Source organism: Neovison vison, chromosome 5 (genome assembly GCF_020171115.1).
Source record: "Neovison vison isolate M4711 chromosome 5, ASM_NN_V1, whole genome shotgun sequence".
NCBI classification, from domain to species: domain Eukaryota; kingdom Metazoa; phylum Chordata; class Mammalia; order Carnivora; family Mustelidae; genus Neogale; species Neogale vison.
This window is the reverse complement of record NC_058095.1, coordinates 73372676-73396607: the sequence shown is the minus strand read 5'-3', so window position 1 is coordinate 73396607 and position 23932 is coordinate 73372676.

The following is a 23932-nucleotide window of genomic DNA, read 5'->3' as shown; positions in this document are numbered from 1 at the left end:
TTTTCTCACACTAGAGTTTGTGTCTATGATGACCAACAAATGGAGGGGTGGCATCAAGAGCCCATGGAGGATTTCCCATGCTGAGGCTGGTGAGATGCTCCAAACAGCAAGGTTTCCTTCTACTGGACAGGTGGAGTCTGGTTTGTTTGCTCCACGGTACCCCATAATGAAAGTTTGGGTAGCAGAGATCTTTGGCATGGATGCCTGGAAAGCACACCTCCATTTACCATTGCAGGTGAGGAACATGGCAGGTTCATTCTGGTGACTCTGGGGCGAAGTACCAAGGCACTGAGTTGACATGGAATGTCTTGCACATGGGTCACAATGCTGGTTTTTTACCAGAGAGATCTTAGAATGCACTGTTGGAAAAGGGGTCTTGCAGGATTCTCCTACCCTGAGCGTTTGACACAGGTCCAAGAGCACGGTGTCTTTCTGGGGACAGGAGTTGTTCTGTTGTGTGGCTCAGGGACCACATGTTGTATCATAAGTTGTTATTCCAGAATAGGCCTCTGAGGAAAGATGCCTGAAAAACTAATGGAAGGATCCAATGAGGTCCTAGGGGCGTGTCTGGTTCAATATTCTGACTCAGGACCATTGACTTGCTTGTCTGCCTGGACGTACGGAATCAGGAAGTTTCATGTGCATTTGCATGCAGAGTGTCCTCCAATATTTGGGTGGGCTCAGGGACCTTGCAGGTTTCTCTTAATCTAGAGCTTTGGGGCAACTGTGATGGGCAAATTTTCCTTGGGAATGGCAGGCACAGTCCTGTGGTGTGGCTCCAAAGACGAGATGCTGGAGGGCATGTGAAACATTGTTTGGGAGAGACATCTGCAAAGAAAAACTTGGGTTAGAGTTTGTGTCGAGGCAATCGCAGGCCCAATGCATAGACCTGGAGAGCAGCTCGTCAGGAACTGTAAAGGGGATGACACGAATGTGGTAGCACAGTCTATTATAACTGGATTGTGTATCCCAGATGGCCTTGGAATGCAGATGTTGTCTCATGGATACATGGTATATTTTTCTCTCTAAGGTTTCTAGTGGCTCCCAGTAATTTGGTATCCTTTTCAGGGAAGGGAAGAGGGCTTTTTCCATATTAGGGGTGCCTCAAAACAGGGATTCCAGAGATGGGCTCGGATCTGTGTGTCTGGAATATCCCACCAAGTGTTAGTATTTAGGTCGGGGAGTACCAGGCCTGCAATGTGGTATCCTGGTGGTGCAACTGAGAGGGCTTGTTTGAATGCATGGTCAGGCTTAGGGGGACAATGCCTGATTGTGCCCAGGGTGGCTCCCCTGAGTGACCATGGTCTCATGGGCCATGCAGCTTGTTCCCACTCAGAGGGTTGGGCACCCATCTCAATAGCCAGGTTTGCTGACCTCGGGAATGAGGATTTCTCGTGTGCTTCAGACTCCCCCATAGGCAGGGATTTGAGATTCAGTCTGGGAAAGATGCCTGAATAACCATGTTGGGTAGAGATGATGGTTTTGGGCTATGGCAGGTCCCACCTGCAGGATATGGGGCCCACTGTCTGCGTGGCTGTCTGGAGGTCATGACTCAGGCTGTGTCAGACAGAGCCTGAGTGCCCATAGTGGCCTATGATATTATGGTGCTGTCGAGGGCAAGGCAAGTGGATCCTCATGTGGGATTTCAAGTAGACTCAACAGTCACGTCCTCTTTCTTTGTGGTAGGCAGAATGCTGCATTGTCGCTCCAAAGTTCTCTATCAAGAGGGTTTGGGGACGAGGAGGGTGAAGATGGAATTGTATAGATAGATAGTGTTCTATCTACGGTTCAATTCAGTACCAAGCGGAAGGCAGTTCCAGGGTGCAGTGGCTGATTCAGGTTATCCAGCACCTGAGTAAGGGCGGATGTCAAATGCTTGCTCACACTGGAGTATGTGTCTATAATGACTGCCGAATGGAGGGGTGGCGTCATGATGCCATGGAGGATTTCTCACCCTGGGGCTTGTGAGATGCTCTGAATAGCAAGGTTTCCTTATACTGGACAGGGGGAGTCTAGTTTGTTTGCTCCAGTGTCCCCCATATGGAAAGTTTGAGTGCAGAGCTCTCCCAATTGGATGCCTGAAAAGCAAAACTCCATTGACCACTGCAGCCAAGGAACATGGCAGGTTCAATCTGGTGTCTCTGGGGTGAAGTTCCAAGTGGCCTGAGTTGACATGGAGTTTCATGCTGTTGGATCACAATGCTGGTTTGTATGCAGGGAGATGTTAGAATGTTGGGGTGGTCAGGGACCATGCAGGATTCTCCTACACTGAGACATGGACACAGATATCAAGAGCAAGGTATCCTTCTGGGGACAAAAGGGGTTCTGTTGTGTGGCTCAGGGACCACATGTTGGAATATAAGATGGTATTGGAGAACAGGCCTCTGGGGACTGGCACCTAAACATCTAAACTAGGGTATCGATGAAGTCCTGTAGTCATGGCAGGTTCAAACTTCTGATTCAGTGCCTTTGACTTGGATGTATACCTGGAGACAGGTGCTCATTATGTGTCAGAATGTACATTTGTGTCTGGAGCGTACTGGGAAATTGAGGTGGGCTCAGGGAGTTTGTACTTTGCTCTTATTTATTTATTTATTTTTTAAAGATTTCATCCATTTATGAGAAAGCGAGCACAGGCAGACAGAATGGCAGGAAGAGGCAGAGGGAGAAGCAGGCTCCCCGCCGAGCAAGGAGCCCGATGTGGAACTCGATCCCAGGATGCTGGGATCATGACCCAAGCCTAAGGCAGCTGCCCAACCAACTGAGCCACCAGGGTTTGGGCAACAGTGAAGGGCAGAGTTTCCTTCATTAAGTAGGCACAATATTCCATTGTGGCTCCAGAGGCCCCATCCTGGAGGGCATGAGGGCCAGGGTTTTGGAGACAGAATCTGCAAACGCGAAATAGGGTTAGGGTGAGGGCCGAGTTGATCACAGGCCAGATCTGCAGGACCTGATGGCAGCTCATAATGTACTGAAATTATGGTGTCATGGAGGCAGTAGCTCATGCTATATTGTCTGGATTCTGTGTCCAGAATGGTCGCAAAATGTAGGGGTGGCTTCATCGGGCCATGGGAGATTTTTCGTCTCTGCCCAGCTCCCAAGAGCTTGGTGTCTCCTGGGGAAGGAAAGCCTGCTGTTTTCAGTCTCAGGTTAACCACAAAAGAAATATTCCAGAAAGAGTTTCTGTGTCTGGGCGCCTGGAAAACACCAACAAAGGAGATGATTTGACCGTAGCCACCTGGCACCTAAACATCTACCTGGTCCAGCTACCGAGGGCGTTTGTTTGAAAGCAGGCTCACGCTGAGGGTCACAATGCCTGTTTGTGCCCAGGGTGACTCCCATGTCTGACCGTGATCTCAAGGCCCATGTAGCTGGTTCCCACTCTGAGGATTGGACAAGCATCTCACAGGCCATATTTCCTGCCACCGGGTAGGAGGAGAACTCTTGTGTTTAAGTACCCCCATAGTCAGGGATTTGAGCTACAGTCTGGAGTCAGATGCCTGAATAACCAGCTAGAGAAGAGATGTTGATTTCAGGCCATGTCAGGTCCCATCTGCAGGATATGGGACCCACTATCTGAGTGGCTGACTGGAGGTCGTGGCTCATGCTGTGTCAGACAGAGCCTTAGTGCCCACAGCGGCCTAGGATATTAGGATGTGGTCGAGGGCCATGCAGGTGGATCCTCATGTGTGCATTCTGGGAAGACTCACCAGACACTTCTTCTTTCTATGGGGCAGGCAGAATGCTGCATTGGTGCTCCAGAATTCCCTATCAAGAGGGCTTGGGGACCAGGAGGGTGAGGATGGAATTGTAAACACAAGCTAAGGTTAAATTCAGTGCCAAGCAGAAGGCTGTTTCTGTGTACAGCGACTGATTTGAGACATCCAGCAACCGAGTAAGGGTGGATGTCAGGTGTTTGCTCACACTGGAGTTTGTGTCCATGATAACGGACAATGGTGGGGTGGCGTCAAGTTGTCATGGAGGATTTCCCATGCTGTGGCTTGTGAAATGCTCCAAACAGCAAGGTTTCCTTCTACTGGACAAGGGGAGTCTGGTTTGTTTGCTCCACTGTCCCCCATAAGGAAAGTTTGGGTAGCAGTTCTGTCCTGCATGGATGCCTGGAAAGCACACCTCCATTGACCATTTCAGCTGAGTAATATGGCAGGTTCGATCTGGTGGCTCTGGGATGAAGTTCTAAGGGGGCTGAGTTGACATGGAGATTCATGCTGTTGGATCACAATGCTGGTTTGTATCCAGGGAGACATTAGAATGTTGAGGTGGTCAGGGTCCGTGCAGGATTCTCCTACACTGAGACCTGGGCACAGCTACCAAAAGAAAGGTATCTTTCTGGGCACAGCAGGGGTTCTGTTGTGTGGCTCAAGGACCACATGTTGGAATATAAGTTGGTATTGGATAACAAGCCTCTGAGGACAGGCGCCTAAACATCTAAACTAATCTGAACTAGGGTATTGATGAAGGCCTATAGTCATGGCAGGATCAAACTTCTGACTCAGGGCCTTGGACTACGCATTTGTGTCTAGAGCAGCCTCCATTATTGGATGGGCTCAGGGGCCTTGCAGGTTTTTCTAATCTGGAGGGTTTGGGCAAGTGGTTTGGGCAAAGTTTCCTTGGGTATGGCAGGAAAAGTCCTGTGGTGTGGCTCCAGAGACACCATCCTGGAGAGAATGTGATCCATGGTTTGAGAGAGAAGTCTGCAAACACAAACTAGGGTTAGGGTTAGTGGCGATGTGATCACAGACCCAGTGCATAGACCTGGAGGACAGTTCATCAGGAACTGTGATTAAGGTGATGCGAGGCAGTAGCACAAGTTTTTATATTTGGACTCTTGTCCCAGATGGCCTCGGAATACAGATATTTTCTCATGGGTACATGGGAGATTTTTCCTCTCTTAGGATACTAGCAGCTCCCAATAATTTGGTGGCTTTTTTGGGGAAATGAAGAGTGCTGTTTTCCACTTAGGGGTGAACCAAAACATGGATTCCAGAAACAGGCTCTGGGTCTGGGTCCCTGGATTATCCCAACAAGGGTTAGTATTTGTGATTACGGGTATACCAGGCCTTCAATGCGGGATCCTGGTGGTGCAACTGAGAGGTCTTGTTTGAAAACATGCTCAGGCTGAGGGTCACAATGCTTGTTCGTGCCCAGGCCAGCTCCCATGAGTGACTGTGGCCTCATGGGCCACGCAGCTTGTTCACACTCGGACAGTGAACATCCATGCCAACAACAAGGTTTCTTGCCATCCGGAAGGAGGAGTACTCCTGAGCTTCAGTTTCCCCCATAGGCAGGGATTTGAGCTATGGTCTAGGGAGAGATGCCTGAATATCCATGTTGAGTGGATATGACAGCTTCATGCCACAACAGGTCCCACCTGCAGAATATGGGGCCCACTGTCTGCATGGCTGAATGGAAGTTGTGGCTCAGGCTGTGTGAGACAGAGCCTAAGTGCCCACAGAGGCCTATGATATTTAAGATTCTGTCAAGGGTCATGCAGGGGCATCCTCATGTGGGTTTTCTTGAAAACTCACCAGGCACTTCTTTCTGTGGGACAGGCAGAATGCTGCATTGTGGCTCCAGAATTCCCTATCAAGAGGCCTTAGGGACCAGGAGGGTGAGGATGGAATGATAAACACAAAATACAGTACAATCCAGTGCCAATCAGAAGGCTGATTTGAGCTATCCAGCACCTGAGTAAGGACAGATGTCAGATGTTTGCTCACACTGTAGTTTGTGTCAATGATGACCGACAAATGAGGGGTGGCACAAGAGGCCATGAAGGATTTCCCATGCTGTGACTTGTGAGATGCTCCAAACAGCAAGGTTTCCTTTTACTGGACATGGGGATTTTGGTTTGTTTGCTCCAGGGTCCCCCATATGGAAAGTTAGGGTAGTAGAGCTTTCCCGTATGGATGCCTGGAAAGCGCAACTCCATTGACCACTGAAGATGAGAATCATGGCAAGTTCGATCTGGTGGCTCTGGGTTAAAGTTCCTTCTGGCCTGAGTTGACATGGAGTTTCATGCTGTTGGATCACAATGCTGGTTTGTGTCCAGGGAGATGTTAGAATGTTGGGGTGGTCAGGGGCCCATGCAGGATTCTCCTACATGAGTCTTGAACAAAGCTACCAAGAGCAAGGTATCATTCTGGGGATAGGATGGGGTTCTGTAGTGTAGCTCAGGGACCACATGTTGGTATATAAGTTGGTTTTGAAGAACAGACCTCTGGGGCTGGCACCTGAAAATCTAATTTAGGGTATCTATGAAGTCCTAGGGGCATGTCAGGTCAAATCTTCTTACTCAGGGCCTTTGACTTGGATGTCTGCCTGGAGGCAGGCACTCATTTTATGTCAGAATGTGCATTTCGGTCCAGTGCCTCCTTCGAAATTGACGTGGGCTCAGGGGCATTTACTTTGCTCTTAATCTTCAGGGTTTGGGCAACAGTGAAGAGTAGAGTCTCCTTCGGGAAGGTTGGCACAATCATCTGGTGTTGCACCAGAGTCCCCATCCTAAAGGGCATGTGGAACAGGGATTTGGGGACAGATCTACAAACAAGAACTAGGGTTATGGTGAGGGCCTGGGTGATCACAGGTCTGATCTGCAGGCCCTGAAGGCAGCTCATAGTGTAATGAAATTAAGGTGTTATGGAGGTGGTAATGCAGGATATTTTGTGTGGATTCTGTGTCCAGGACGGTCGCAAAATATAGGGGTGGCTTCATGGGGCCACGGGAGATTCTTTGTCTCTCAGTATTCCACCCAACTACCAAGAGCTTGGTATCTCTGAGGGAAGGGAAGACTGCTGTTTTCAGTCTCAGGGGAACCAGAAAAGATAGATTCCGGAGACAGTTTCTGGGTCTGGGTGCCTGGAAAACACCAACAAGGGAGAGGATTTGGCCATAGCATCCTGTTAGGCCTGCTCTGCTGACTCCTGGTGCAGCTACTGAGTGGGTTTGTTTGAAAGCAGGATCATGCTGAGGGTCACAGTGCCTGTTTGTGCCCAGGGCGTCTCCCATGAGTGACCGTGGTCTCAAGGCCCATGCAGCTGGTTCCCACTCTGAGGGTTGGACACCCATTTCACAGGCCAGATTTCCTGCCATCGGAAAGGAGGAGAATGTTTGTGCCTCAAGTTCTCCCATAGGAAGGGATTTGAGCTAAGTTCTGGGGACAGATGCCTGAATAACCAGGTTGAGCAGAGATGATGGTTTCAGGCCACGGAAGGCCCACCTGCAAGATATGGGGCCCAATGTCCAGGTGGCTGCAGGGAGGTCGTGGATCAGGCTATGTTAGACAGAGCTTTAGTGCCCATGGTGACCTATGATATTAGGGTGTTGTCGAGGGCCATGCAGGTGGATCCTAATGTGGGGGATTTGGGCAGACTCACCAGGTACTTCTTCTTTCTTTGGGGCAGACAAAATGCTGCATTGTGCCCCCAGAATTCCCTATTAAGAGGGCTTGGGGACAAGTAGGGTGAGGATGGAATTGTAAACACAAGCTACGGTTAAATTCAGTGCCAAGCAGTAGGCAGTACCAATATGCAGCCGCTGATTCGAGAGATCCAGCAAGTGAGACAGGGCAGTTGTCCAATATTTGTTCACACTGGAGATTGTGTCTATGATGATCAACAAATGGAGGGGTGGCATCAAGAGGCCATGGAGGATATCCTACGCTGAGGCTTGTGAGATGCTCCAAAGAGCAAAGTTTCCTTCTGCTGGACAGGTGGAATCTGATTTGTTTGCTCCAGGTTCCCCCATGTGGAAATTCTGGGTAGCAAAGCTCTCCGACATGGATGCCTAGAAAGCACACCGCCAGTCTTCATTACAGCTGAGTAACATGGCAGGTTTATTTTGGTGGCTCTGATGTGAAGTACCAAGGCTGATGAGTTAACATGGAATCTTTTTCAAATGGGTCACACTGCTGGTTTGTTACCAGGGAGATCTTAGAATGTGCTAGTGGCTAAGGTGCGGTACAGGATTCTCCTCTTCTGAGGGTTTGGCACAGGTCGAAGAGCACAGTTTCCTTCTGGGGACAGGAAATGTTCTGTTGTGTGGCTCAAGGACCACATGTTGTATCCTAAGTTGGCTTTCCAGAACTGGCCCCTGAGGAAAGATGCCTGAAAACCTAATCAAGGGTTCCAGTGAGTTCCAAGGGTATGTCAGGTTCAATCTTCTGACTCAGGACCATTAACGTGTCTGTCTAGCTGAATGTAGCTTATCAGGGTGTTTCAGACTGTGCAATTGCTTCCAGAGCAGCCGCCAAAATTGTGGTGGGCTCAGGGGCCTTGCAGGTTTCTCTTAATCTGTACGGTTTGGGCAACTGTGATAGGCACAGTTTCCTTGGGGAACTCAGCCACAGTCCTATGGTTCACCTTGAGTGACCACATTCTGGAGGGGATGTGAGCCATGGTTTTGGGAGAGAAGTCTGCAAACAAATACAGGTTCAGGTTAGTCGCGAGGCGATCGCAGGCCAAATGCATAGACCTGGGTGTCAGCTCGTCAGGAACTGTAATTAGTGTGACTGGAAGATGGTATCACAGACGTTTCTATCTGGATTATGTGTCCAGAATGACCTCGGAATGTAGGTGAGGTCTCATGGGTCCATGGGAGACTTTTCCTCTCTAAGGATCCTGGCGGCTCCCCTTAGTTTGGTGGCTTTTTCTCAGAAGATACGAGTGCTGTTTTCCATCTTAGAGGTGGCCCAAAACAGGGATTCCAGAGACAGGCTCTGGGTCTGGGATCCTGGAAAATCCCACCAAAGGTTAGGGTTTGGGCCTAGGTGCATACCAGGCCTGCAATGCGGGAACCTTGTGGTGGAACTGGGAGGGTTTGTTTGAAAACATATTCAGGTGAGGATCCCAATGCCTGTTTGTACTCCGGGCAGCCCTCAGGAGTTGACGTGGTCACATTGGCCATGTACCTTTCTCCCACATTGAGGACGAGACCCATCCCAACAGACAGGATTCCTTCCATGGGGAAGGAGTAGTACTCGATAGTGTTTCAGGTTCCCCCACTGGAAGGATTTCAACAAAGTCTGGGGAAAGGTGCCAGAATACCAAGTATGGGTAGAGATGATGGACTTGGGCTATGGCCAGTCCCACATGCTAGATATGGGTCCAGCCCTCTTGGTGACTGACACTAGGTCGGGGTTCAGCCTCTGTCAGACACAACACTAGTGGCCCGGGCAGTCTATAAATCGGGGTTCTGTCCGGGGCCAAGAAGATTGATTCTAATGTGCAGATTCTGGACAGACTCAGCAGGCACTTCTTCTTTCTATGGGGGAGGCAGAATGCTGCATTGTGGCTCCAGAATTCAATATCAAGAGGCTTTGAAGAGCAGTAGAATGAGGATGTAATTGTAAACACAAGCTACTGTACAATTCAGTGCCAAGCGGAACGCAGGTCCAATGTGAAGTGTCTTTTTCTATATATCCAGCACCTGAGTAAGGGTGGATTTCAGATGTTTTCTCACACTAGAGTTTGTGTCTATGATGACCAACAAATGGAGGGGTGGCATCAAGAGCCCATGGAGGATTTCCCATGCTGAGGCTGGTGAGATGCTCCAAACAGCAAGGTTTCCTTCTACTGGACAGGTGGAGTCTGGTTTGTTTGCTCCACGGTACCCCATAATGAAAGTTTGGGTAGCAGAGATCTTTGGCATGGATGCCTGGAAAGCACACCTCCATTTACCATTGCAGGTGAGGAACATGGCAGGTTCATTCTGGTGACTCTGGGGCGAAGTACCAAGGCACTGAGTTGACATGGAATGTCTTGCACATGGGTCACAATGCTGGTTTTTTACCAGAGAGATCTTAGAATGCACTGTTGGAAAAGGGGTCTTGCAGGATTCTCCTACCCTGAGCGTTTGACACAGGTCCAAGAGCACGGTGTCTTTCTGGGGACAGGAGTTGTTCTGTTGTGTGGCTCAGGGACCACATGTTGTATCATAAGTTGTTATTCCAGAATAGGCCTCTGAGGAAAGATGCCTGAAAAACTAATGGAAGGATCCAATGAGGTCCTAGGGGCGTGTCTGGTTCAATATTCTGACTCAGGACCATTGACTTGCTTGTCTGCCTGGACGTACGGAATCAGGAAGTTTCATGTGCATTTGCATGCAGAGTGTCCTCCAATATTTGGGTGGGCTCAGGGACCTTGCAGGTTTCTCTTAATCTAGAGCTTTGGGGCAACTGTGATGGGCAAATTTTCCTTGGGAATGGCAGGCACAGTCCTGTGGTGTGGCTCCAAAGACGAGATGCTGGAGGGCATGTGAAACATTGTTTGGGAGAGACATCTGCAAAGAAAAACTTGGGTTAGAGTTTGTGTCGAGGCAATCGCAGGCCCAATGCATAGACCTGGAGAGCAGCTCGTCAGGAACTGTAAAGGGGATGACACGAATGTGGTAGCACAGTCTATTATAACTGGATTGTGTATCCCAGATGGCCTTGGAATGCAGATGTTGTCTCATGGATACATGGTATATTTTTCTCTCTAAGGTTTCTAGTGGCTCCCAGTAATTTGGTATCCTTTTCAGGGAAGGGAAGAGGGCTTTTTCCATATTAGGGGTGCCTCAAAACAGGGATTCCAGAGATGGGCTCGGATCTGTGTGTCTGGAATATCCCACCAAGTGTTAGTATTTAGGTCGGGGAGTACCAGGCCTGCAATGTGGTATCCTGGTGGTGCAACTGAGAGGGCTTGTTTGAATGCATGGTCAGGCTTAGGGGGACAATGCCTGATTGTGCCCAGGGTGGCTCCCCTGAGTGACCATGGTCTCATGGGCCATGCAGCTTGTTCCCACTCAGAGGGTTGGGCACCCATCTCAATAGCCAGGTTTGCTGACCTCGGGAATGAGGATTTCTCGTGTGCTTCAGACTCCCCCATAGGCAGGGATTTGAGATTCAGTCTGGGAAAGATGCCTGAATAACCATGTTGGGTAGAGATGATGGTTTTGGGCTATGGCAGGTCCCACCTGCAGGATATGGGGCCCACTGTCTGCGTGGCTGTCTGGAGGTCATGACTCAGGCTGTGTCAGACAGAGCCTGAGTGCCCATAGTGGCCTATGATATTATGGTGCTGTCGAGGGCAAGGCAAGTGGATCCTCATGTGGGATTTCAAGTAGACTCAACAGTCACGTCCTCTTTCTTTGTGGTAGGCAGAATGCTGCATTGTCGCTCCAAAGTTCTCTATCAAGAGGGTTTGGGGACGAGGAGGGTGAAGATGGAATTGTATAGATAGATAGTGTTCTATCTACGGTTCAATTCAGTACCAAGCGGAAGGCAGTTCCAGGGTGCAGTGGCTGATTCAGGTTATCCAGCACCTGAGTAAGGGCGGATGTCAAATGCTTGCTCACACTGGAGTATGTGTCTATAATGACTGCCGAATGGAGGGGTGGCGTCATGATGCCATGGAGGATTTCTCACCCTGGGGCTTGTGAGATGCTCTGAATAGCAAGGTTTCCTTATACTGGACAGGGGGAGTCTAGTTTGTTTGCTCCAGTGTCCCCCATATGGAAAGTTTGAGTGCAGAGCTCTCCCAATTGGATGCCTGAAAAGCAAAACTCCATTGACCACTGCAGCCAAGGAACATGGCAGGTTCAATCTGGTGTCTCTGGGGTGAAGTTCCAAGTGGCCTGAGTTGACATGGAGTTTCATGCTGTTGGATCACAATGCTGGTTTGTATGCAGGGAGATGTTAGAATGTTGGGGTGGTCAGGGACCATGCAGGATTCTCCTACACTGAGACATGGACACAGATATCAAGAGCAAGGTATCCTTCTGGGGACAAAAGGGGTTCTGTTGTGTGGCTCAGGGACCACATGTTGGAATATAAGATGGTATTGGAGAACAGGCCTCTGGGGACTGGCACCTAAACATCTAAACTAGGGTATCGATGAAGTCCTGTAGTCATGGCAGGTTCAAACTTCTGATTCAGTGCCTTTGACTTGGATGTATACCTGGAGACAGGTGCTCATTATGTGTCAGAATGTACATTTGTGTCTGGAGCGTACTGGGAAATTGAGGTGGGCTCAGGGAGTTTGTACTTTGCTCTTATTTATTTATTTATTTTTTAAAGATTTCATCCATTTATGAGAAAGCGAGCACAGGCAGACAGAATGGCAGGAAGAGGCAGAGGGAGAAGCAGGCTCCCCGCCGAGCAAGGAGCCCGATGTGGAACTCGATCCCAGGATGCTGGGATCATGACCCAAGCCTAAGGCAGCTGCCCAACCAACTGAGCCACCAGGGTTTGGGCAACAGTGAAGGGCAGAGTTTCCTTCATTAAGTAGGCACAATATTCCATTGTGGCTCCAGAGGCCCCATCCTGGAGGGCATGAGGGCCAGGGTTTTGGAGACAGAATCTGCAAACGCGAAATAGGGTTAGGGTGAGGGCCGAGTTGATCACAGGCCAGATCTGCAGGACCTGATGGCAGCTCATAATGTACTGAAATTATGGTGTCATGGAGGCAGTAGCTCATGCTATATTGTCTGGATTCTGTGTCCAGAATGGTCGCAAAATGTAGGGGTGGCTTCATCGGGCCATGGGAGATTTTTCGTCTCTGCCCAGCTCCCAAGAGCTTGGTGTCTCCTGGGGAAGGAAAGCCTGCTGTTTTCAGTCTCAGGTTAACCACAAAAGAAATATTCCAGAAAGAGTTTCTGTGTCTGGGCGCCTGGAAAACACCAACAAAGGAGATGATTTGACCGTAGCCACCTGGCACCTAAACATCTACCTGGTCCAGCTACCGAGGGCGTTTGTTTGAAAGCAGGCTCACGCTGAGGGTCACAATGCCTGTTTGTGCCCAGGGTGACTCCCATGTCTGACCGTGATCTCAAGGCCCATGTAGCTGGTTCCCACTCTGAGGATTGGACAAGCATCTCACAGGCCATATTTCCTGCCACCGGGTAGGAGGAGAACTCTTGTGTTTAAGTACCCCCATAGTCAGGGATTTGAGCTACAGTCTGGAGTCAGATGCCTGAATAACCAGCTAGAGAAGAGATGTTGATTTCAGGCCATGTCAGGTCCCATCTGCAGGATATGGGACCCACTATCTGAGTGGCTGACTGGAGGTCGTGGCTCATGCTGTGTCAGACAGAGCCTTAGTGCCCACAGCGGCCTAGGATATTAGGATGTGGTCGAGGGCCATGCAGGTGGATCCTCATGTGTGCATTCTGGGAAGACTCACCAGACACTTCTTCTTTCTATGGGGCAGGCAGAATGCTGCATTGGTGCTCCAGAATTCCCTATCAAGAGGGCTTGGGGACCAGGAGGGTGAGGATGGAATTGTAAACACAAGCTAAGGTTAAATTCAGTGCCAAGCAGAAGGCTGTTTCTGTGTACAGCGACTGATTTGAGACATCCAGCAACCGAGTAAGGGTGGATGTCAGGTGTTTGCTCACACTGGAGTTTGTGTCCATGATAACGGACAATGGTGGGGTGGCGTCAAGTTGTCATGGAGGATTTCCCATGCTGTGGCTTGTGAAATGCTCCAAACAGCAAGGTTTCCTTCTACTGGACAAGGGGAGTCTGGTTTGTTTGCTCCACTGTCCCCCATAAGGAAAGTTTGGGTAGCAGTTCTGTCCTGCATGGATGCCTGGAAAGCACACCTCCATTGACCATTTCAGCTGAGTAATATGGCAGGTTCGATCTGGTGGCTCTGGGATGAAGTTCTAAGGGGGCTGAGTTGACATGGAGATTCATGCTGTTGGATCACAATGCTGGTTTGTATCCAGGGAGACATTAGAATGTTGAGGTGGTCAGGGTCCGTGCAGGATTCTCCTACACTGAGACCTGGGCACAGCTACCAAAAGAAAGGTATCTTTCTGGGCACAGCAGGGGTTCTGTTGTGTGGCTCAAGGACCACATGTTGGAATATAAGTTGGTATTGGATAACAAGCCTCTGAGGACAGGCGCCTAAACATCTAAACTAATCTGAACTAGGGTATTGATGAAGGCCTATAGTCATGGCAGGATCAAACTTCTGACTCAGGGCCTTGGATTTAGATGTCTGCCTGGAGGCAGGGGCTCATTGTGTGTCAGAATGCATATTTAGGCCCAGATCGTTCTTCGAAAATGAGGTGGGCTCAGAGGCTCTGTACTTTGCTCCTAATCTTCAGGGTTTGGGCAACAGTGAAAGGCAGTTTCCTTCAGGAGTGTAGGCACACTCGTCCGGTGTGGGACCAGAGGCCCCATTCTGGAAGGCATGTGGGTCAGACTTTGGGAACAGAAATTGCAAAGGCAAACTAGCATTAGAGTGAGGGCCGAGGTGTTCACAAGAAAGATCAGCAGGCCCTGAGTGCAGCTCATAGTGTACTGAAATTAAGGCGTCAGGGAGGCAGTAGCGCAGGCTTTTCTGTCGGGATTGTGTGTCCAGGATGGTTGCAAAAGGTAGGGGTGGTTTCATGAGGCCATGGGAGATTCTTCATCTTTGGGGATTCGGCCCAGCTCCCAGTGTTTGGTGTCTCTCGGAGAAGGGAAGGCTGCTGTTTTCCATCTCAAAGGACCCTCAAAAGAGGGATTTGAGAGACAGGTTCTGGGTCTGGGTGCCTGGAAAGCACAAACAAGGGTGTGGATTTGGCCCTAGGGACCGGGACAGCCCACTGGGTGGATTCCTGGTTTAGCTACCAAGGGTGTTTGTTCAAAAGGAGGATCACGCTGAGGGTCACAATGCCTGTTTGTGCCCAGGCATCTCCCATGAGTGACCCTGGTCTCATGGGCCATGCAGCTGGTACCCACTCAGAGGGTAAGACACCCATCTAAACAGCCAGGTTTCCTGCCATCGGAAAGGAGGAATAATCCTGTGTTTCAGGTTCCCCCATAGGCAGGGATTTGAGCTACGGTCTGGGGACAGATGTCTGAATATCCAGGTTGTGTAGAGATGATGGCTTTGGGCCATGGCAGGTCTACCTGAAGGATATGGGACTCACTTTCTGCATGGGTGCCTGGATGTCTTGAATCCAACTGTGTGAGACAGAGTCTTAGTGCCCATGGTGGCCTATGATATTAAGGTGTTGTCGAAGGCCATGCAGGTGGTTCCTCATGTGGGGTTTCTGGACAGACTCAACAGGCACTTCTTTCTATGGAGGAGGCAGAATGTTGCATTGTTTCTCCAGAATTCCCTATCAATAGGTCTTGGGGACCAGGAGGGTGAGGATGGAATTGTTAACACAAGCTATGGTTAAATTGAGTGCCAAGTGGAAGGCACTTCCAGTGTGCAGCGTCTGATTCGAGACAGCCAGCACCTGAGAAAAGGCAGATGTCAGATGTTTGCTCACACTGGAGTTTGTGTCTATGATGACTGACAAATGGAGGGGAGGAATAATGAAGCCATGGAGGATTTTCCACCCTGGGGCTTGTGAGCTGCTCCAAACAGCAAGGTTTTCTTTAAATGAACTGGTGGAGCCTCGTTTATATGCTCCAGGGTCCCCCATGTGGAAAGTTTGAGGAGCAGAGCACTCCTGTATTGATGCCTGGAAAGCCCACCTACAGTGTTCATTGCAGATGAGGAAACGGCAGTTTTGCACAGGTGACACTGGGGCGAAGTTCAAAGTCGCCAGTGTTGACATGGAGTTTCATGCTGTTGGTTCACAATGCTGGTTTGTATCCAGGGAGACGTTAGAATGTTGGGGTGGTCAGGGGTCATGCAGGATTCTCTTACACTGAGTCTTGGACACAGCTACCAAGAGCAATGTATCCTTCTGGGGACAGAAGGGGTTCTGTTGTGTGGCTCAGGGACCACATGTTGGAATATAAGTTGCTATTGAAGAAAAGGCCTCTGGGGACAGGCACTAGAAAATCTAAGCTAGGGTATTGATAAAGTCCTAGAGGCATGTCAGGTTCAATCTCCTGACTCAGGACCTTTGACCTAGATGTCTGCCTGGAGGCAGGTGCTCATTGTGTGTAAGAATGCACCCTTGGGCCCAAAGTTTTCATTGGAATTGAGGTGGGCTCACGGGCTTTGTACTTTGCTCCTAATTTCCAGGGTTTGGTCAACAGTGAAGGGCAGATTTTCCTTCGGGTGCATAGGCACAGTCATCTGGTGTGGCTCCAGAGGCCCCATCCTGATAGGCATGTGGGCCAGGGCTTTGGGACAGAAATCTGCAAACACGATCTAGGGTTAGGTTGAGAGTTGAGGTGATCACAGGCCCGATCTGCAGGCCCTGTGGGAAGCTCATAGTGTACTGAAGTTAAGGTATCATGGAGGCGGTAGTGCAGGCCTTTCTGTCTGCTTTCTTTGTCCCGGACTTTTGCAAAATGTACCAGTTGCTTCATGGGGCCATGGGAGATACTTTGGCTCTGGGGATTTTGCTCAGTTCCCAAGAGTTTTTTTTGTCTTTGGAAGAAGAGAACACTACTGCTTTCTGTCTCAGGGAGCCCCCAAAATAGGGATTCCAGAGACAGTTTATGGGTGTGGGCGCCTGGAAAACACCTATGAGGGTGAGGGTTTGGCCCTAGGGTGGTAGGTGCGCTCTGGGGGCTCCTGGTCCAGCTACCAAAGGGTTTTGTTTGAAAGCAGACTCATGCTGAGGGTAACAATGCAAGTTTGTTCCCAGAGTGGCTGTGTTCCTATGGGCCACGCAGCTGGTTCCCACTCTGTGGGTTGGACACCTATCTCAACAGCCAGACTTCCTGCCTTCGGGAAGGAGAAGTTTCTTGTGCTTCATGTTCCTCCATAGTCAGGGATTTGAGCTACAATCTGGGAAAGATGTTTGAATATCCAGGTTGAGTGGAGATGATGGCTTTGGGTCACAACAAGTCCAAACTGCAGGATATGGGGCCCACTATCTGCATGGCTGATTCTAGGTCGTGGCTCAGGCTGTGTCAGACAGAGTCTTAGTGACCATATCAACAACCAGGTTTCCTGCCATCGGGAATAAGGATACTCCTGTGCTTCAGGTTCCCCCATAGGCAGGGATTTGAGCTACAGTTTGGGAAAGATGACTGAATACCCAGGTTGAATAGAGATGATGGCTTACGGCCACGGCAGGTCCCACCTGCAGGATATGGGGCCCACTGTCTACGTGGTTGCCTGGAAGTCGTGTCTCTGGCTCTGTCAGACAGAGCCTGAGAGCCCATGGTGGCCTAAGATAATAGGGTGCCATCGAGGGCCATGCAGGTGGATCCTAATGTGGGGTTTCTGGGCTGACTCACCAGGCACTTCTTCTTTCTATGGGGAAGGCAGAATGCTGCGTTGTGGCTACAAAATTCCCTATAAAGAGGGCTTGGGGATCAGGAGGGTGAGGATGGAATTAAAAATACAAGCTACGGTTCAATTCAGTGACAAGTGGAAGGCACTTCCAGTGTGCAGCGGCTGATTCGAGACATCCAGTCCCTGAATAAGGGCGGATGTCGTATATTTGCTCACACTGGTGTTTGTGTCTAGGATGACGGACAAATGGTGGGTTTGCGTCAAGAAGCCATGGAGGATTTCCCACTCTGCTGCTTGTGAGATGCTTTAAACAGTAAGGTTTCCTTCTACTGGACAGGGGGAGTCTGGTTTGTTTGCTCCAGGGTCCTCCATATGGAAAGGTTGGTAACAGTCTCCCTCATGGAAGCCTGGAAATCACTACTCCATTGACCATTGCAGCTCAGGAACATGGAAGGTTTAATCTGGTGGCTCTGGGGCGAAGTTCCAAGGCGGCTGAGTTGACATGGAGTTTGATGCTGTTCGATCACAACGCTGGTTTGTATCCAGGGAGACACTGAAATGTTGGGATGGTCAGGGGCAACGCAGGATTCGAATATACTGAGTCTTGGACACAGCTACCAAGAGCAAGGTACCCTTCTGGGACAGGAGGGGTCTGCTGTGTGGCTCAGGACATGTTGGAATATAAGATGGTATGGGGGAACAGTCCTCTTGGGACAGGTGCCTGAAAACATAAGCTATGGCATCGATGAAGTCCCAGGGGCATGTCATGTTCCATCTTCTGACTCAGGGCCTTTGACTTAGATGTTTGTTTTGAGGCAGGTGCTCACTGTGTGTCACTAGGTACACTTGGGTCCAGACCGTTCTTGGAAATTGAGGTGGGATCAGGGGCTTTGTAATTTGCTCCTAAGCTTCAGAGTTTGGACAACAGTGAAGGGAAGAGTTTCCTTTGGGAGGGTAGGCACAGTCGTCTGGTGTGGTTCCAGAGGCTCCATCATAGAGGGCTTGTGTGACAGGGTTTTGGAGACAGAAATCTGAAAACCTGAACTAGGGTTAGGGTGAGGCACGAGGTGATCACATCCCTGATCTGCAGGCTCTGAGGGCTTCTCATTGTGTAGTGAAATTAAGGTGTCATGGAGGCAGTTGGGCAGACTTTTCTGTCTGTATCGTGTGTCCAGAATGGTCGCAAAATTTAGGGGTGGCTTCATGGGGCCATAGAACATTCTTCATCTCTGGAGATTCTGTCCATCTCCCAAGAATTTTCTGTCTCTGGGGGAAGGTAAGACTGCTGTTTTCCATCTCAATGGACCCCTACAAGAGGGATTCCAGGGACAGTTTCTGGGTCTAGGCAACTGAAAAACACCAACGAGGGTGAGGATTTGCCCCTAGGGGTCTGGATGTCCCACTCTGAGGGCTCCTGGTCCAGCTACTGTGGGGGTTTGTTTGGAAACAGGTTCACGCTGTTGGTCTCAATGCCTGTTTGTGCCCAGGGGGGCTCCCATATGTGGCCGTGGTCTCATGTCCATGCAACTAGTTTTCACTCTGAAGGTTGGAAACCCATCCTAACAGCCATATTCCCTGCAATAAGAAAAGACGAGTACCCTTGTGCTTCAGGTACCCCATAGCCAGGGATCTGAGATATGGACAAGGCACAGAATCTTGAATATCCACGTTGAGTAGAGATGACAGCTTTGGGCCACAACAACTCCCACCTGCAGGAAATGGGGCCCACTGTCTGAGTGGCTGAGTAGAGTTCGTGGCTCAGGCTTTGTCAGAGAGAGCCTTAGTTCCCATGGTGGCCTAAGATATTAGGGTGTCGTCGAGGGCCCTGCAGATGTATCCTCATGTGGGGTTTCTGGGCAGACTCACCAGGCAATTCTTCTTTCTTGGGTCAGGCAGAATGCTGCCTTGTTGCTCCAGAATTCCCTATCAAGAGGGCTTGTGGACCAGTAGGGTGAAGATGGAATGGTAAACATACACAACTGTTAAAGTCATTACCAAGCCGAAGGCAGTTCCAGTGTGCAGCGGCTGATTGGATATATCCAACACCTGAGTAAGTGCAGATGTCAGCTGTTCGCTCACACAAGAGTTTGTGTCTATGATAACCAACAAATGGAGAGTGGCATCAAGAGTTCATGGAGGATTTCCCATGCTGTGGCTTGTGAGATGCTCCAAACACCAGGTTTCCTTCAACCAGACAGGGGGATTCTGGTTTGTTTTCTCCAGGTCCCCCCATGAGGAAAGTTTGTGTAGCAGAGCACTCCCATATGGATGCCTGGAAAGCACACCTCCATTGACCATTGCAGCAGAGGAACATGGCAGGTTCGTTCTGTTGGCACTAATGCGAAGTACCAAGGCCTTGATTTGACATTGAATCTATGAAGATGGGTCACAATGCTGGTTTGTTACCAGGGAGATCCTAGAATGTTCTGGTGGCTAAGGGGTTGTGCAGAATTCATATACCCTGAGGGTTGACACGAGTCAAAGAGCACGGATTCCATATGGGGACAGGAGATATTCTATTGTGGGGCTCAGGACCATATGTTGTATCATATTGATATTACAGAATAGGCCTCTGAGGCGAAATGCCTGAAAAGCTAATATAGGCTTCCAGTGAAGTCCTACAGGCATGTCAGTTTCAATCATCTGACTCAGGACCATTGATATTGGTGTCTGCCTGGATGGAGGTGATCAGGGTGTTTCAGACTGTGCATTTGTGTCCAGAGCGGCCTCCAATATTGGACTGGGCTCAGGGGAATTGCAGATTTCTCCTAATCTGTAGGGTTTGGGCAACTTTGACGGACACAGTTTCCTTGTGGATGGCAGGAACTTTCCTGTGGTGTGCTCCAGAGACTCCATCCTGGAAGGCATGTGAGCCATGGTTTTGGGTGAGAAGTCTTCAAACATAAACTGGGGTTAGGGATAATGGCGAGGTGATCACAGGCCCAATGCATAGGTCTGTAGGGCAGCTTGTCTGGAACTGTAAATCAGGTGATGTGAAGGCTGTAGCACCGGCTTTTGTATCTGGATTGTGTGTCCAGGATGGCCTCGGAATGCAGGTGTGGTCTCATGGGTCCATGAGAGATTTTTCCTCTCTAAGCATCCTGTTGGCTCCCAATAGTTTGGAACCTTTCTCAGGGAAGGGAAGAGTGCAGTTTTCCATCATAGGGGTGCTCCCAAACAGAGATTCCAGAGACGGGCTCTGGGTATGATGACATGCAGAATCCCACCAAGTGTTAGGAATGGTCCTAGGGTCATACCAGGCCTGCAATGTGGGATCCCGAAGATGCAACTGAGAGCGTTTGTTTGAAAGCATGCTAAAGTTGAGGGACACAATGCCTGCTTTTGCCCAGGGTGGCCTTCAGGAGTGGGCATTGTCTCATTGGCCATGCAGCTTGTTCCCATTCTGAGGGTTGGGCACCCAGCACAACAGTCAGGCTTCCTGCCATGGTAAAGGAGGAGTTCTCAATTGTGCCTCAGGTTCCTCCACTGGTAGGGATTCCAACAAAGGTCTGGGATAGTTGCCTGAATACCAAGTATGGGTAGAGAAGAAGGATATGTGCTATGGCCGGTCTCACATGCTGAATGAGGGCCCCACACTCTGGGTGGCTGACACGAAGTCGTGGCTCAAGCTCTGTCAGACACAGCGTTAGTGGCCAGGGCAAGGTATAAATCGGGGTTCCCTCGAGGGCCAAGTAGATTGATCTTCATGGGGATTTTCTGGGCAGACTCACAAGGACCTTCTTCTTTCTATGGGGAAGGCAGAATGTTTCATTTTGGCTCTAGAATTCCCTATAGAGAGGCTTGTGGACCAGTAGGGTGAGGATGGAATTGTAAACCCAATCTATGCATGAATACAGTGTCAAGTGAAAGGCATTTCCAGTGTGCAGCGACTGATTCGAATATCCAGCACCTGAGTAAGGGCAGAAGTCAGATGTTTGCTTTGCTGGAATTTGTGTCTATGATGACCGCCAAATGGAGGGGTGGTGTCAAGAGAATATGGTGGACTTCCAACGCTGGGGCTTGTGAGATGCTCCAAACAGCAAGGTTTCCTTCTACCTGATAGGGGCAGTCTGGTTTGTTAGCAGAGAACTACCTCATGGATGCCTGGAAAGCACACGTTCATTGACCATTTTAGCTGAGGAATATGGCAGGTTCGTTTCGTGGCTCTTTGCAAAGTACCAACACCTTGAGTTGATATGGAGTCTCATAAATATGGGTCACAATGCTGGTTTGCTACCAGTGAGATCATAGAATGTGCTGGGGCTAATGGGCCATGCAGGATTCATCTAACCTGAAAGTTGGACACAGGTCCAAGAGCACCGTTTCCTTCTGGGGACAGGAGATTTTCTGTTGTGGGGATCAGGGACTATATGTTGTATCATAAGTTGGTATTCCAGAACAGGCCTCTGAGTACAGATACCTGAAAAGCTAATCTAGGCTTCCAATGAGGTCCTAGGCCCATGTCAGTTTCAATCTTCTGACTCAGGACCATTGACTTGGGTGTCTGCCTGAATGGAAGTGATCAGGGTGTTTCAGACTGTGCATTTGTGTCCAGAGCGGCCTCCATTATTGGGCTGGTCTCAGGGGCCTTTCAGGTTTCTCCTAATCTAGAGGTATTGGGCAAAAGTGACAGGCACAGTTTCCTTGAGGATTGCAGGCACAGTCCTGGGGTGTGGCTTCAGATACCAGAACCTGAAGGTCATGTGAGCCATGGTTTTAGGAGAGAAGTCTGCAAACACAAACTCTGGTTAGTATTAATGACGAGGTGATTGCAGGCCCAATGCATAGACCTGGAAGGCAGCTCATCAGGAACTGTAAATCGGATGACTCGAAGGTGGTAGCACACGATTTGTATCTGGATTGTATGTCCAGGATGGTCTCGGAATGCAGGTGTGGTCTCATGGGTCCATGGCAGATTTTTCCTCTCAAGGATCCTGGTGGCTACCAATAGTTTGGTGGCTTTCACAGGGAAGGGAAAAGTGCAGTTTTCAATCTTAAGTATGCCCCAAAATAGGGATTCCAGAGATGGGCTCTGTGTCTGGGCTATTGGAAAATCACACCAAGGTTTAGGATTTGGGATTAGGTGTGTACCAGGCCTGCAATGCGGGATCCTGGTGGTGCAACTAAGAGCATTTGTTTGAAAGCATGCACAGGCTGAGGGTCACAATGCCTGCTTGTTCTGGGGTGGCCCTCATGAGTGGGCTTGGTCTCCTTGGCCATGCAGCTGGCTCTCACACTGAGGTTTGAAAACCCATCCCAACATCCAGGATTCCTGCCATGGGGAAGGTGGAGTTCTCTACTGTACTTCAGGTTCCCCCATTGGCAGGGATTCCAGCCAATGGCAGGTATAGGGACAGATGTATGAATACCAAGGATAGGAAGAGATGACGGACTTGGGCCATAGCTGATCTCACATGCTGGATATGAGCCCCGATCTCTGGGTGGCTGACACTAGGTCTTGGCTCAGGCTGTGTCATACACAGCACTAGTGCCCAGGGCCGCCTATAAATTGGGGTTCCATCGAGCGCCGAGCTGATCCATCCTCATGTGGAATTTCTGGGAAGACTCACCTGGCACTTCTTCTTTATGGGGAAGGCAGAATGTTGCGTTGTGGCTCCAGAATTCCCTCTCAAGAGGGCTTGCTTACTATGAGGTTGAGGATGGAATTTTAAACCCAAGCTATGGAACTAAAGGCAGTTCCAGTGTGCAGCGATTGAATCGAAAATCCAGCACCTGAGTAAGGGCGGATGTCAGATGTTTGCTTATGCTGGGGTTTATGTCTATGATGACTGACAAACGGAGGAGTGGCATCAAGAGGCCATGGAGGATTTCCCACGCTGGGGCTTGTGAGATGCTCCAAACAGCAAGATTTCTTTCTACCTGACAGGTGCATTCTGGTTTGTTGTCTCAAGGGTCCCCCATGTGGAAAGTTTGTGTAGCAGAACACTCCCATATGGATGCCTGGAAACCACACCTCTACTGACCATTGCAGCTTAGGAACATGGCAAGTTCATTCTTTGGATCTGAGGTGAAGTACCAAGGACATATTTTGACATGGAATCTCATGAACATGGGTAACGATGCTGGTTTGTTACCAGGGAGATCTTAGAAACGCTGGTGGCTAAGGGGCCGTGCAGGATTCATCTACCTTGAGGGTTTGACACAGGTCGAAGAGCACGTATTCCGTCTGGGGTCAGGAGATGTTCTATTGTGGGACTCAGGGACCATATGTTGTATCATATTGATGTTCCAGAACAGGCCTATCAAACTAGATGCCTGAAAACCTAATCTAGGGTTCCAATGAGGTCGTAGGGGCATGTCAGTTTCAATATTCTGACTCAGGACCATTGACTCAGCGTCTTCATGGAAGAAGGTGATTAGGGTGTTTTAGACTGTGCATTTGCGTCCAGAGCGGCCTCCAATATTGGGTTGGGCTCAGGGGCCTTGCAGGTTTCTCCTAATCTGGAGATTATTGCGCAACTGTGATGGACACTTTTTCCTTGGGAATGGCAGGCACAGTCCTGTGGTGTGGCTTCAGAGACCCCATCCTGGAGGGCATGTGAGCCATGGTTTTGGGAGAGAAGTCTTCAAACTCAAATTCGGGTTAGGGTTAATGGCAAGGTGATCGCAGGCTCATTGTGTAGACCTAGAGGGCAGTTCATCTGGAACAGCAAATTGGATGATTCGAAGGCAGAAGCACTGGCTATTTTGTCTGTATATTGTGTACAGGATGACTTCGGAATGCAAGTGTGGTCTAATGGGTCCATGGGAGATTATTCCTCTCTAATGAT